This window comes from Magnolia sinica, chromosome 3 (assembly GCF_029962835.1).
Source record: "Magnolia sinica isolate HGM2019 chromosome 3, MsV1, whole genome shotgun sequence".
NCBI classification, from domain to species: Eukaryota; Viridiplantae; Streptophyta; class Magnoliopsida; order Magnoliales; family Magnoliaceae; genus Magnolia; species Magnolia sinica.
The window spans coordinates 129540253-129556733 of record NC_080575.1 but is presented as its reverse complement, the minus strand read 5'-3'; positions in this window follow the sequence as shown (position 1 = coordinate 129556733).

Below are 16481 nucleotides of genomic sequence, written 5' to 3'. Positions count from 1 at the left end.
CTAAACCTACACCTAATCCTAATCTCAACTCCCTAACCTAAACCTAAACCTAAACTTGAAAACCCAAACCTAAACTCGATCCCGAACCCGAACCCGATTTCCTAAACCTAAACCTCAACCTATTCTCAATTCCCTAAACCTTAACCTATAACCTAACCTAAACCTAAATCTATAACCTAAACCTACACCTAATCCTAATCTCAACTTCCTAACCTAAACCTAAACCCGATCTCGAACCCGAACTCGATTTTCTAAACCTAAACATTAACCTATTCTCAATTCTCTAAACCTATATCTTATAACCTAAACCTAAACCTAAACCTTAACCTTAACCTAAACCTAAACCTAAACCTATAACCTATAACTTTAACCTAAACCTAAACCTAAACTCGTAACCTATCACCTACACCTAAACCTAAAACCTAAATGTATTCTCAAATGTTTAAACCTAAACCTACACCTAATCCTAATCTCAACTCCCTAACCTAAACCTAAACTTAAACTTGAAAGCCCAAACTTAAACCCAATCCCGAACCCGAACCCGATTTCCTAAACTTAAACCTTAACCTTTTCTCAATTCCCTAACCTATATCTTATAACCTAAACCTAAGCCTAAACCTAAACCTTAACCTAAACCTAAAACTAAACTGTAACTTGTAACATAAACCTAAACCTAAAACCTAAATGTATTCTGAAATCCCTAAATCTAAACCTACACCTAATCCTAATCTTAACTCCCTAACCTAAACCTAAACCTAAACTTGAAAACCAAAACCTAAACCCAATCCCGAACCCTAACCCGATTTCCTAAACCTAAACCTTAACCTATTCTCAATTCCCTAAACCTATAGCTTATAACCTAAACCTAAACCTAAACCTAAACCTGTAACCTACACCTAAAACCTAAATGTATTCTTAAATCCCTAAACCTAAACCTACACCTAATCCTAATCTCAACTGCCTACCCTAAACCTAAACCCGATCCCAAACCCAAACCCGATTTCCTAAACCTAAACCTTAACTTATTCTCAATTCCCTAAACCTATTGCTTATAACCTAAACTGAAACCTAAACCTATACCTTAACCTAAACCTAAACCTATAACATATAACTTAAACCTATAACATATAACTTAAATATAAACTTAAAACTTAAATGTATTCTCAAATCCCTAAACCTAAACCTACACATAATCCTAATCTCAACTCCCTAACCTAAACCTAAACCCAAACTTGAAAACCCAAACTTAAACCTGATCCCGAACCCGATCCCGATTTCTTAAACCTAAACCTAAATGTATTCTCAAATCCCTAAATCTAAACCAACACCTAATCCTAATCTCAACTCCCTAACCTAAACCTAAACTTAAACTTGAAAACCCAAACCAAAACCCGATCCCGAATCCGAACCCGATTTCCTAATCCTAAACCTTAACCTATTCTCAATTTCCTAAACCTAAACCTATAACCTATAACCTTAACCTAAACCTAAACCTGTAACCTATAACCTAAACCTAAACCTAACACCTAAATGTATTCTCAAATCCCTAAACCCAAACCTACACCTAATCCTAATCTCAACTCCCTAGCCTAAACCTAAACTTGAAAACCCAAACCTAAACCCGATCTCGAACCAGAACCTGATTTCCTAAACCTAAACCTTAACCTATTCTCAATTCTCTAAACCTATAGCTTATAACCTATACCTAAACCTAAATCTAAACCTAAACCTATAACATATAACCCAAACCTAAACCTAAAACCTAATATATTCTCAAATCCCTAAACCTAAACCTACACCTAATCCTAATCTCAACTGCCTAACCTAAACCTAAGCCTAAACTTGAAAATCCAAACCTAAACCCGATCCCAAACCCGAACTCGATTTCTGAAACTTAAACCTTAACCTATTCTCAATTCCCTAAACCTATAGCTTATAACCTAAACCTAAACCTAAACCTAAACTTAAACTTTAACCTAAACCAATAACCTATAACCTAAACCTAAACCTAAAACCTAAATGTATTCTCAAATCCCTAATCCTAAACTTACACCTAATCCTAATCTCAACTTCTTAACCTAAACCTAAACCTAAACTTGAAAATCCAAACCTAAACCCGATCCTGAACCCGTACCCAATTTCCTAAACCTAAACATTAACATATTCTCAATTCCTTAAACCTATAGCTTATGACCTAAACCTAAAGCTTAACCTAAACCTAAACCTATAACCTAGAACCTAAGCCTAAACCTAAAACCTAAATGTATTCTCAAATCCCTAAACCTAAACCTACACCTAATCCTAATCTCAACTCCCTAACCTAAACCTAAACCTAAACTTGAAAACCCAAACCCAAACCCGATCCCAAACCCGATTTCCTAAACCTAAACCTTAACCTATAACCTAACCTAAACCTAAACCTATAACCTAAACATAAGCCTAAAACCTAAACCTAAACTTAAAATCGAAATGTATTCTCAAATCCCTAAACCTAAACCTACACCTAATCCTAATCTCAACTCCCTAACCTAAACCTAAACCTAAACTTGAAAACCCAAACCTAAACCTAATCCCGAACCCGAACCCGAACCCGATTTCCTAAACCCAAACCTTAACCTATAACCTAACATAAACCTAAACCTATTACCTGCACTTATAACCTAAACCTATAATCTAAACATAAGCCTAAAACCTAAACCTAAACTTGATAACCCAAACCTAAACCCCGATCCCGAACTCGGACCCGATTTCCTAAACCTAAACCTTAACCTTAACCTATTCTCAATTCCCTAAAGGTATAACCTATATACTATAACCTATAACTAAAACCTAAACCTTAACTTAAACCTATAACCTAAGCCTAAACCTAAACCTAAACCAAAACCTATAACCTTAATGTTAACCTATAACCTAAAACCTAAACCTAAAACTTAAAACCTAAACCTAAACCTGTTTTAATGATCAGTTTTATTTTTAAAAAGTGTCCACTTTTTTGGAAGAAGTTTATGCAATTTTTCATGATTCTGAATTATAATGTTTTGTTGGTTTAATATTTGTTTTTCAGGTGAAAGACACACAAAGAAAATTGTTGCTAATTTTTTTCTTTTTTTATTTATGATGTTAAACTTATATGTATTTATGTGTGGATGAATGTAATGTGGATAAGATTGCTTGTGTTTAGATGGATGTAGTTTATGTTTGGATGAATGTAGTTTATGTTGGATTTATGTGGTTTGGGTTGTTTAGATGGATGTGAATGTGAATATGATGAAATATATTATATAACAGGTGTATATTAGGAAGAATATGATGAAATATATTGTAACAGGTGATCTTCTCAAATTCTCATAAGGGACGGTCCATGATAGTCCTTTTTAAGGATGGTTTGTGGCCATCCTTTGAAGGCTCATAAGAGATGGTCCATGACAGTCCTTTTTAAGGACGATCCATGACCGTCCTTTTAAAGGACGGTCTATGGCCGTCCTTTGAAGGCTTATCAGAGACGGTCTACGACAGTCCTTTTTAAGGACGATCCATGACCGTCCTTTTAAAGGACGGTCTATAGCCGTCCTTTGAAGACTTATCAGAGACGGTCGACGACAGTCTTTTTTAAGGACGGTCGATGGCCGTCCTTTAAAATCTTATAGGGGACGGTCCAAGACCGTCCTTTTTAAGGACGGTTCAGGACCGTCCTTTTTTGGGACGGCCCATGACTGTCTTTTTTTTCGTCAATAAAAATGACGGTTTTCGACCGTCCTTTAAGTAATACGACACGTCAAAATTTGACGGCCCTTGCGACGGTCCATGACCGTCCTTTTTGGCCATTTGAGACGGTTTTGGACCGTCCTTTTTTCGCAGTTTTGGCGTAGTGTGGTCGGAGTGAATGTCATCAACACATTATGGTGGAGCCCACACAAGTCATTTGTACCTAAGTTTGTAGTATTAAAAATGTTTGCACCTGATCATTTTCAATATACCTGTGTATACATGTGCTTGTGTGTGTGAAAAACGATGACATCCAACCAGTGGGATCATAAGTTACTATCCGCCGGATAGGTAGCTTTCAACATGTCAAAGGTCTGACATCCTGCCTCATAGATTGGCCCTACCACAAGGACCACCTTGTGCAAAAATCAGCTGCATAGGCCACACCAAATAAAATAATAAATAGCCCCTAGTAAATAATAAAATACAACTGTGGTTGAAATTTGCACTAGGTGATCCTTATAATGGACTAAATTAGCGGATGAAACAGATGTTGGATCACCCTTGTCAAATAACTACTTGTTATAAAAGCTCGACCTATTAAAGTATGGTGAATCAATATGCATTAATGGGCTTTAACAACCCTCTTCCATACTATAAAGTGGGTGCGACATCGACGCTGTCCAGTGGGTTGGCCCACCATGAGAATTCCCTTGTGCAAAAATTAGTTACATCTAATCATTTTGGGGAATATAAATATTTTATTTATCAGTGGTTATACATTTATTTTCTTTGACGTGGCATACATGCATGACAGGTGGAAGCTGCTCATTTTTGCTTATGATTCAACATATAGACATGATTTCTTTGTAAGTTTTTGGAAATGCCATTTGAAGTGCTTATTGTGTTATGGCCACCTGTTATTGCTGACGTCTCAAACTCATCACTGGATGGAATGGGCCAATGAAAGACGGTAAGCACTACCTCACTTGTAGTATGTGATCACCATAATTCTCACCGTTAACAATTTGGATGTTTTTTTTTTTTTTTTAATGGTAAAATTGGCAAGATTCCACTTTCAAAGAGACATCAACCTTACTAGTTAGCCTCCACAGCAAAGATTTTTTATTTTTGACGAGGGCCTACTGTGATGTGCAAGTGAAATCCACTGTAACCATTATATGTGTCATCCCACTTTAACCATTATATGTGTCATCCCACTTTCAAGGTCGGGCCCAAAAAATAAGGCTAACATATGATTCATGTGGGCCACACTAAAGGAAACAGTTGAAAGAAATGTCCATAGTTGATTTTTTACAGGGTTCATTATGATGATTATGTAAAATCCACTCGGATCACTACATGCCACATCAAAATTTAGCCATGGGCCTAAAAGATGACCCATTTGTATTCGAGTGAGCCACACCAAGAGAAATAATTTGGAGGGTGGGCGTTAGGTAAATCAAGAATGGGCCCACATGAGCAGGCTCACATGGACCATGTCAAAGCTCTCTCTCTCCCTATCTCTCTCTGTGAAAATAATTTCATTAATATTAAGGGAAGAAGCCTATTTCTTGGGCATCAACTATGAAATTACATTTCCTGGAGATGTAATTGATGCCCCATCAGACTAGGGCTGTCGATGGGTCAGTCTATAGTACTCATCTTCGTGAACAAGGTGGGGCTAGGTGCCATCCGCACGGCCCCTCCTTCCGGTTCCGGCCTCAGTAGATAGTTGGCTTTTGTTGTTTTTCCTTTTTACAATAGGCCGTTGGCTTGAGCCTTTTTTTCGTCCTCCTGGCTCATGGCCTGAATGAGTTGTATAGTTTTTACAATGAAATATATACTCCCTTTCCTTAATATAATATTTAAAAATAAATTATTATTTTTTTAAAAGGTCTATAGTACTCATACCTGAATGTGGGTCCTGTCATGTCCGATTTTATAGACCTTGGAGACCTGGACCTAGATCTAATTGGGCTCGGGTTGTCTTTGGATCTGAATTGGCCGAGTTTGGGGCAATGAAAAGCATTTCCATGGTTGGACCTACAAGATGGAAGTATTAGATGGCGCATGCAGATCGAGCTTCTTTGACACATAAATGTTGCGTATGCCGACTCTCTTACATATGTGCAACTTAGGAGAGTTCATTAATTTCTTTTATTAGAATAATAAATGCATACAAAATATATATAATTTACTATTAAAACCATCTAGACCCAACCTGTACAGGACCTAGACCTGATTTTTAATCAGGTCCTAAACTAGAGACCTGAACCAGTCCCAATTGTTTGATGGGTCCCATAAATGAGACCCAAACTTATTAACATTGGGTTGGATTGATCAAGTACCCATTGACAGCCACACATGCAATTGAGTGCAATACTAGCCACATACCAAGTTGGTGCAAAAACTCTCTTGATTGTAGTCACGTCTAGTCTTCTCCAACCTCAAGGTAGCTAGCCAGGTCCAAATCAAGCAAGAAATTCCCCAAGTTGTTGTTACCATTTTTACTGCTACAATTCACTAAGGCAATGGGGCTGACCCATATCCTTTAAATAGGCCTGTCAGCAGGCGGGCTGAGTTCTTTCCAAGCCCACCTGCCCACCCACAGAGTACAAGCTTGACCCAACCTCGGCCCATGCCTGTGACAGGCCAAAACTCATAAACCCAAACCCAGTGATATTTGCTCCTCCCTGAACCGAGCTGAGCCCAAGCCCGACCTTACCTGATGCTCATGCACTACTAATGCTATGGCTATTAAATTGCTCTACTAAATGAGAGCAGATTTGGTGAGGCTGGGAAACCCACACATCTACGAGGCCGTACCAGTGGGGCTCAACTTGATGTATGTGTTGTATGCCCATGTTGTTCATCTGTTTTTCCAGCTCATTTTAGGGCATTAGCCATACCTACCGCCATTAAAATTTTCCCGGGCTCCTCGTAATGTTTTTTCATCACCCAACTTGTTAAAAAGGTCACACAAACCTGGATGAAGGAAAACATAAATATAAGCTTGATCCAAAACTTTGGTATTCACAAAAAGCTTTTATTGGCCAGCCTTCAATCACCATTATTTCCTGTGGTGTGGTCCACTTGCTTGATTTTTTACTCATGCACTAAAATGATCTCGAAAACGGATGGATGGCATGGAAATACAACAAATACATCAAACTTGGCCTCACCCAATCTACTCTCCTAACAAATGAACATTAAACTGCTATTTAAAAGTATGGTAAAATGTAAAACTGTGAGCGATCCAAATTAGGAGGGAAATCAGATGGTTAAAATTGTCTTATTATTTAAAAATTCCAGGTATGCTCAATCTGCAATTGGGTTATCAATTTAGTCTGTTAAGATTTTCGTACATCTGCGGCACGTGTGCTTTAAAGGGGTTAACCACCATTTGAAAATTGGTGGAAACCTAACACGGTAGATTCAGGCCACGTAAATAGCTTTCTTGTGACTGGTATCCTTCATGCATGACAGCTCTCCTGGAAAAAGGTTCTCTGTTTCACATCTACTCCGTCCATCAGCTGAGCTACCTGTTTTTCACTCCATGCAATAAAAACAAGCTTATACAAGAATATCAAGTGGGCCACACCAACAAAATAACGTAAATGACAACTAAAAAACCTCTATAATCACAGTATGATCCCATGAGATTTTAGTCAAGCTGAATTTTGGATGACTCATGATGTTCGAGCTCACCTAATGACCGGTTTAGATGGAATATAACCTACACAGTAGGCCCCAGGAAGTGGCCCACCTGCTCTTTTGAACCTAGCTGAGTTTTGGGATGACTCGTGAGGGGTGGCTGTCTCCATCGACATTATGCCTAGTGGTGGTGAATATTTAGCTCGGGTCCTCTAACGTGAGGGTCCTCAACTGATGGACGGAGTGGAGGTCACACAAACATTTCGGTGGCCCACAGAGGTTGGGTGGTGGATATTCCTACGTACTGTAGAGATTACAATCTCTCTTTGTAAAACCAACGTCAAATGCAAAATAAGAATGTTAAAAATAAAGTTACTAAAAATAAGAGAATAAAAATATTTAATTGTATTGAACTTGATCCAAAAACATATTTTAAATGGAGGCCGATTGGGTACTATCCCCACCAGGACCTAGCTAGAGTAGCATGTTCCTGTCAGGGATGTGTGGGGCCATCATGATGTATATATTTTATCCACGTCATTCATTCATTTTGAAAGATCATTTTAAGGCATGAGCCCAAAGAGTAGCCAGATTCAAGGCGTAAGTGGACCACACCACAGGAAGCGGTGGGGATTAAATTCCTACAGTTGAAAACTTCCCATGGCCCACTTTGATGTTTATTTTCTTGCAACCTGTTTCCAAGGTCAGGTAAATATGTAAGAAGGGAAAACGTATATATCAGCTTGATCCAAAGCTTCTATGCCTCCCAGTAAGTTTTCAACGGTATGCTTTCAATCCCCACTACTTCTTTGGGCTCATGCCCTAAAATGATCTATCAAAATAAATTGCCAGCATGGATAAAACATATACATCATGGCCCCCACAAATCTCCCACAGGACCGTCCATCTCTAGTTAGGTCCTGATGGGGTAGTACCCAATCCCCGCTCATTTTAAACAGTTTGCACGTGGATATATTATAACAATGGAGTCAATAACCCGGCAAGACAATACTCAGGCCGGGCTGATCACGGGCCTTCATACGAAGCTCATTTCAGGCCGATTAATAAACGGGTTTGAATTCTAGGCCCAGACCATTCGTCGGCCTGTACACTAGACCAGGACCAGACCGATTTGGTCTAGGCCCAAAACCCAACGGAGCAGCCTGGCCTAATGACAGCCCTACCTTTAAATAATGGTGGAGATGATTTCATAGGTTGTGTGGAAACTAACGTAAATTTTGACTCACTGCCACGAGATAGGTGTAGGCAATCAATGGCCCACACTAGCCCATCAGGATTTTGGGCCTCACCCCTTCAGGCCGACCTTGGAATAAAATTTTAGGCCCATAGGCTAGCTTCGGCCTAAAGTTTGAGCTTGTTTAATAATCCGGATGGGCTTGGTCTGTGTCTAAGAGCCCATCAGCTTGCCCCGCCCTGCCCCTTTTTTTCGGTGTCAATGGCATTTTAATCTTATATTATGCACGGTGGGGCACACTTGTAAACATCCCAGATCTTAAACAAATGTAGGCGGCTGCGCTTGGGCTCGGGCTCTTGCAGAACTTGAGAATGGGTTGCGCGCAAGCCCTGTTTCTTTTGGCCAGGGACGATCTTAGGCCTAGGTTTTACTTCATGGACCAGCCTTGGACAGACTTTATCGACGCTGGTCCAGTTGGCTGACAGCTCTATACAGGTAAGTCATGAGCAAGAAAATAATAAATACCAAAATAAATAGTTGAATCAAGGGACAGGGGCTCCTTATAAACCCTTAGTTTAGTAATTAAAAGTATAGTGGTAGTAAAAAGCTAATATTCAGTTATGTAAAATGGTGATGCTGCGTTTTTTACTGCTAGGCCTGCATTCGATGCACTCACCTAATGTTATAATTAATGGCATCATCCAAATCACATAACTGAAACTGCAATGTTATCTTCGTGCCATTAAAGGACAAGTACATGCGGGGTTACAACGACCAAAAGGCATACTGACATAGTGACATTGTAATGACATAGTCCAAATCAAAGGGACCAAATCACATAGAAGGTTATGTTAGTAAATTTGGCACATGTGAAACTATTCAAGATAACTGGTTAAGACATTTAAGTTTAACTCTTCTAAAACTCATTTTCCTTCTTTGTGGGAAAATGTCTTCTTAAGGGTGGAGGTGGAAAAATAATTCCTTTTAATAAAATGTAAGGATTTTTAATGCAAAATTTCTCCAAAATTGGTTTTTAATCAATAGTGCCTCCAGAAACCAATATTAATAGGGTTCTTTTTCAGAGCTGAATTTACGCTACTACCCTTGCTTATAATTTATTTACAAAATGTGGTTTGAAAATTGTGAGGCCCATATGGTATGTGTCTAATATCCAACTCATCATACAAACCAACATTATTGTTAGACAAACCAAAATTATGAATGATCCAATCATTAAGTGGGCCTATCCATGAAAAATAATGCACACCACTCGAATCATCCAAAATCAACGGCAATCCAATTTATGATTTGATTGTTCCAATTATTTATTCATGTGACCATTATGGGGGTCCATATGTTGGATGGGTTGGATGTTTCACACATATCATTTGTGCCCCACAGGTAGCAACTCTCACTTTTTAAAGAAAAAATAAATAAGGACATTTTTGTAATTTCCTCTCCAGAAGAACCTCCTCATGATTTCATATGGTGGAAGCATTATTTGGTAAAACTTTGAATCTAGGAGATTTTGTGATAAAATAAAAACGCCCCCCCCAAAAAAAAAAAAAAGAAAAAGTAAGTAGTAAGCTCTTTTTCCCAAAAATTCCTAGAGTGGAGAATTGGTTTCAAGCGAAATGGTGCTCCATTTCCTTTTCTTCCTATGATTCCAAGGAGACAAAAAGTAAGTAGTCAGCTCTTTTTCCCAAAAATTCCCATAGTGGAGAATTGGTTTCATGCGAAATGGTGCTCCATTTCCTTTCCTTTCCTTGATTCCAAGGAGACCGTTGAGGTAACAAGTGGAGAATTGGTTTCATGCGAAATGGTGCTCCATTTCCTTTCCTTTCTATGATTCCAAGGAGACCGTTGAGGTAACAACAAAAACCACGCTGGCTTTTTCTACTGTGCACTTGAATTTTGTAGGCAAGAAGCTCCATTCATCCACAGACAGGCACACGTGCCAATATGGAACATATGATTTAAGTTTTCTGTCTGGTGGGCTCCACTGCTAAGAACGACACTAAAATCATGTTATTTCACACTTCTGGTAGTGGGCCACAGAGCTTGAATGTATGGAAAGTCACGTACGTTAGAATGGCCCTGCGGGTTGGAGTACAAAATACAAATGTACACCCCTTGGTGCATTTCATTAGCAGTGTGTGTGTTATGGCGCATCTCACGTGTATTCACATCATGGGGTTGGAACCTTCATCGATTTCAACTCCAGCCAATTGTTCCAATGTGGATGCTGGTAGCTATTCAGATGGATGGTCTAGATCATTACATCTAAGTACGGTATACTGCCTTCAACCCCCATACATGTACGACTGACGAGTGGAGCTATCTGCAACAGTCCATTAGTCGGGACCCAATATTTGATTGACCATAATCCAAAAAATGCCACCCACCATTTATTATCGTCAGTTGCTATTTTAAATTCTTTAGACTGGTTGTTGATTAAATGCCGGGTTTTTTTTTTTTGGGAAAATTTGATTCATTTAACCAAAAAGGATTTACAGCCTGGCCTGCAATTGGGGCTTCCGCCAACGAAAAGCAGGGCGGAAGCCTATAGTAAAGGAAGGATGAAAACAAATAATTTACAGAATCATCAGCTACCGTGTGAAATGAGCCTGAGATTATCCAAGCCTACTTTATCAAGAAAGATGAGACCTCAGATGTGTGTTGGCATCATTGAAATCTGCCTGAAAAATGAGGAATTTTGAGCCTCACTGGCCAGTATAGCAAGCCCATCAGCCGGGGTGTTTTCTTTCCTCTAGGTATGTCTGATAGAAAACTGACCGTAGTTTAGGATCTTTCCAACCTGAAAATCCAATAACTCCACTTCTACCCTATCATTGAATTACCATTGATGAGGTCCACCACGAATGAAGAATCAGATTCTACTTGAACCTTTTGGAGCCCCAAGTTTAGGCAGAGAGTTAGGGCATCGACTACAGCTCTGATTTCTGCTTTAGGCAGAGAGTAAATGCCGTTTGATCTACAACATCAATGATGGGACCCATCAAATAGATCATCAAACGGCTTTAATTTTTCATCATTTTCTTCACAAGTGTGTCAATGAATTTGCACTTTTTAGATGATTAGAGAGGATTTGCAAAAGCTCGTTTACCACAGTTTACCTTCTATTTGGTGGGCCTCATCATTTATGAGCCATCTCTCATGGGAGCCGATCAGGTGAGACCCAGATCCACCCAGGTGGGTGGGACCCCTGACTGTGATGGATGTGCCTTATATCCTGGCCGTCCATATTGAAAGTTCATTTTAAGGCATGAATCAAACAATGAAGCAATTCCAAATTCCAAATAGACCATAGTACAGGAAACAGTGGTGATTGACCATTAAAACTTTTGGTTGGCCACAATTTTTAGATCAAGCTGATATTTCTGTGGTCCCTTCATCCTGGTCTTTGTGACCTTAGAAACAGGTTGGATGGCAATTAAACATTCCAGTGTCCCCCAGCAAATTGTTTTATAGTGGGGATTCAATAACTACTGTTACTTGTTTTGTGGTCCACCTAAGATTTGGATCTGCTTCATTTTTTTTTAACCTTTTTTGGATAACTGCCTAAAATGATATTTCAAAACGTATGGACGGCGTGGATGTAAGGAAAATACATAAAGTTGGGCCCCACAATGAGGGATCCACCGAAGCGATGCCCGTTTCTGCAGTTCCATGCCGGATGAGAATAAATGAAAGCGTACAACTAGAATAACGTCTTTCCATGGGTGAAACGAGGTTATTAATTTTCTCAATAAAAGGGGCGATTTGGAACAAATGTCAAAAGAGGAAGCAGTTGGTTCGGAAAAATTAAATGAGAAGGTGATTGGTCTTTATTCCTTAAATAAACAAATCTCAAATGGTGCACAAGACTTACACATCCGATGGCGGAGAGTTACTTGCATGGGAGGTCCAGTAAAAGTGAAGAGAGCTTTGGTATCAACGCTCGCCAAAGTTCTTGCCGCCTCTGCCTCATGATCCTCACCGATCATCTAAAAGAACACACGATGTATGGTCTGGATATAAAGATAAATCTCAGTGAACAGCTATCCTTACCGTCCATACAAAGGTGGTTCAGACAGTGATTTTATGGAGAGTAACTTTTAACTCAATGTGTTGGGAGTGGCCCATCTGTAATAAAACGATCGAGACAAAAAATCTGGATCATCGTATGGAAGGATAAGGAGAAGGTGAGGTGAGCAGCCATGTAAGAGTGTGATGGTTCACACGCTTGCACTGAGAAACTATGCATGTCCGCATACCAAACATGTAACTAGATTCAAGCGTCCAAATCGCTAGAGCGAATCTGGAGACGCCATGACCCTGAAATCATATTGATTGGGCAATCCTATACGTTTTTATATGTGTGTGTGTGTGTGTGTGTGTGGATACCTACAAATGGACACGTTTTTTGGATAACTCAGGCCGTTGGATGCTTTTCATTTCAATTGGGGAGGTATTTGGACGTCATAATTTGAGTTAAATTACATGGCATTTTGTGTGGCCATGGTTACATGCACGCCAGAAGGACACTTTTCCGACAGCATATGATGGGAGGTTTTCATTTCCATGATCGTCAGAAATTAGGTCCACCATGAAAGTGACATGAGCTGCTTTCTTTTTTCAAATGCTCCGTAGTGAGGGTGGCCACCTGGTAGTGGAGCCCGGATTTATTTACGTGTTTTATATTCACACCATATCCTTTCATAATGTTTATTTGCTGCCTTTTAATCTTTTAATATGTTCACATATATCCGCTTGATCAAAAGTTTTTAATAACTAATCACCACCACTTCCTGTGGTTTGGCTCGACTGATGTTTTGGTTCTGTTTAATTTTTGAGTTCATACATTAAAACAGCTAACATCGCTGCAATAATGGATGGACCGCGCGTGGATATACGACACATATATCAAGGCTGGTATACATTACACGGACCTCACCTACTCCCAGCCCACAGAAATTAGGGATACCGATCAGGTACCAACCCCACCTATTCAGAGCTGGGGCTTTTGAGGAGACAACTGTGGGTAGGGCTGTACACGAAGCGGGCTAGCCCTGTTAACTCGCTTTACTCGGCCCGACTCGGAACTGAGTTCAAATCGGTACGGGCCATTTTCTTCGACCTGAAACTGAGTTCGGATAAGTCCCAGTTTAGCCCGACTCGGCCCGAAACCCGACTCGCCCTGGCCCGACTTGGCCCGACCCATAGAAGGGTATGATAATCGATCATGTTTCTCAGGAAGCTGGCCTTCTTTTAAAAGCAAATTGCAGAAATCCTGAACCACCGGTTCATCTCTTGGGTTGTGGGGCCTCCATAAATCTTTACTTCTTCCAAACTTCTTCAGTGAGTTCCTCATAGATTTGAAGCTTAACTTTCCCAAAGAAGACTGCTTTTTTTTGCTACCAAAGGAAAATGAAAATGTTCTTCAATGGGTACATCACGCAGATTAGCCTTTCCTTTCTTAGATGAGGATTGGCCATGATCATTCACACTTCCCTTTGATGGAGGCATATGTCCCTCTTCCAGTCTCCAAGGCTTAAACTGCAGAAATCATGTGGTTTTCCTTTTTGGAAAATAAGCAGGGATACAACCTGTGAGTTTAAGGTTACGACAGAGAACACCACCAACTGATCTAATGGCTCAACCCAGTGAACTTTGTGCTACAACTCGTGAAAAAGCAAGTTGTCATCCTAAACCAAGCGTTTCGTTCTCCCTCACTTCCATTTGGTTCTGATCACCCTAGAAGTCGACCATATGCATGATGGAGATGATAGGTAGAGGATTGAGCAAAAGTCACGGTATAAGGTTCGAAACTGGCCCGAACTCACCCAATTGCTGACCGGGCCGGGTTCAAGCTGGACATGTTGGCCCGGTGACCGGGTCGAGCTGGGTTCAGGCTGGGTGTGGCTGGTGACCGGGCCAGGCCGGGTTGAGCCCAGTTCGACTCGGATCGACTCATGTACACCCCTAACTGAGGGATTAAATACCTACCATTAAATTTTTCTTGGGAGCTGCAAAAGTTTTGGGCCAATCTAATATATGTGTTTTGCCTTCATCTACATCCGCGTTACCTTATAACCAGGTGGATGGCAAATAAATATTAAGGTGAGACTTGAGAAGGTTTTAACGGTGGACATTATTATCACCATTGCTTCCTGTGGTGTAATCCACTTGAGCCTCTGATCTGTTTTATTTTTAGATCATAACATAAAATAATATGAAGAAAATGGATAGATGGTGTGGATAAATCCATAGGTCACAGTGGGTAGCCTCAGCTTATTCCAAGATGGTGGCAGGGGAAGGTATGGCTGTACACGAACTGAGTTAGCTCGGTTAGCTTGCTCAAAGACTTGAAAAAGCTTGATTTGACGTGGTTTGAAAATGAGTTCGAGTCCAGTCGAGCTGATTTTTTGAGCTCGAAATAATTTGAACCGAATTCGAGCTTGCCCAAGATTGACTCAACTCGGATTGAGCCCAACTCGAATCGAACTCGGATCAAACAAGCTTGGTGACTCGGTTAGTTTGATATTGATGTTTCTCACCAAGTGTTTGATGAAATGACTCAACGAAGAGCTGGTTGGTGGCAAGGACGGTGCGTTTCATCAAATAAATACTTTTTTTTTAATTATTATTTTGATGTTGCCTACAAGGTGTTTGGTGAAATACATGTAAAATCATTGCTGTTGTTTTACATACAGAGAGAACTTGAACATACAGTTTATAAGTTTGTGAAAATGTTGCATAGTTAAACTCAGCTCGAATTGGCCTGACCTGCTCACCGATCTCGGCCAAGCCTAGTTTTTTTTTTTTTTCACATGCACATACATCCCCACACACTCATGCTAATGGAATTTCCCCACCTATGGGTACTTGAACCCTTGACTGGGAGTTGAAACTCCTGAGAGTCTACCACCCAAGCAAGAGTTCAAGCTGGAGTCAGTCAGTGGCCGAGCCGAGTCGAGCTGTGTCTCGACTCGGTTCGACTCGTGCACACCCTTGGGCCCCACCCTACAAAAGACAATATTGACTGCCGGGCTTCAGTATTCGGTCATTTCCACCTATCATTTCTACGGACGAGGCTGCCCGTGATTCCAACCTTACAGCTGTCAGAGGTTACGTGGGACTCATTAGTATGTTTGTGAGAAATGCACCTGGTCATCCATTTTGCCAGCTTATGTTAAAACATGTTTGAAAAAAATATCAAAAAATCAAGGAGGCCATATTGTAGGAAAAAGTGAGGGAAAAAAGGTAGCGCCCATTACGCGTCCGGTTGTTTTATTTTTTCAACTTTAAAGACATTGGAAAATCTCGGTAAGGACATTGAAGGCTATAAATTCTTTTTCTTCAGTAATGGTTGTTGTTGTAAGATAACGTAAAAGATGAGTGTTGAAGGCTTTAAAATCTTCATCTTTAATGATGACTCATGATATCAGGAAAAAAAAAAAAAATGTGTGGTAAGAAATTTCAAGTCCTGCTCAACCGCACGCTTTGTGATAACCTATTCCTAGCGTATACACAGCCACATGAATTAGAATGGCACACCTGCCTGTCAACATCAGGTGTACCACAATGTCGGAAGTGGATTGCATCCCGCCCGGCTCTGTGGGGCCTACCGTGATGATGGGTTTTATCCACTTCGTCCAGCCATTTTCCTGAGCAATTTAGGTTGAGTCCAAAAATTAGGCAAATCCAAAGCTCAAGTGGACCCACCACCGGAACCAGCCATGATGTATGTTATGGAAAAATATAGTCCGGCCACCATCGACCTGTGATTACAGGCATGACTCGAAGTTTCTACCCGCTTGCGCCCACCAAAGACGGAATAATTTGGTAAGGTCAAGGGACTATTGAGAATAGATAGACCCATTGAAGGATCAGCTCCGAGTTACGGATTGATTTAGTCATG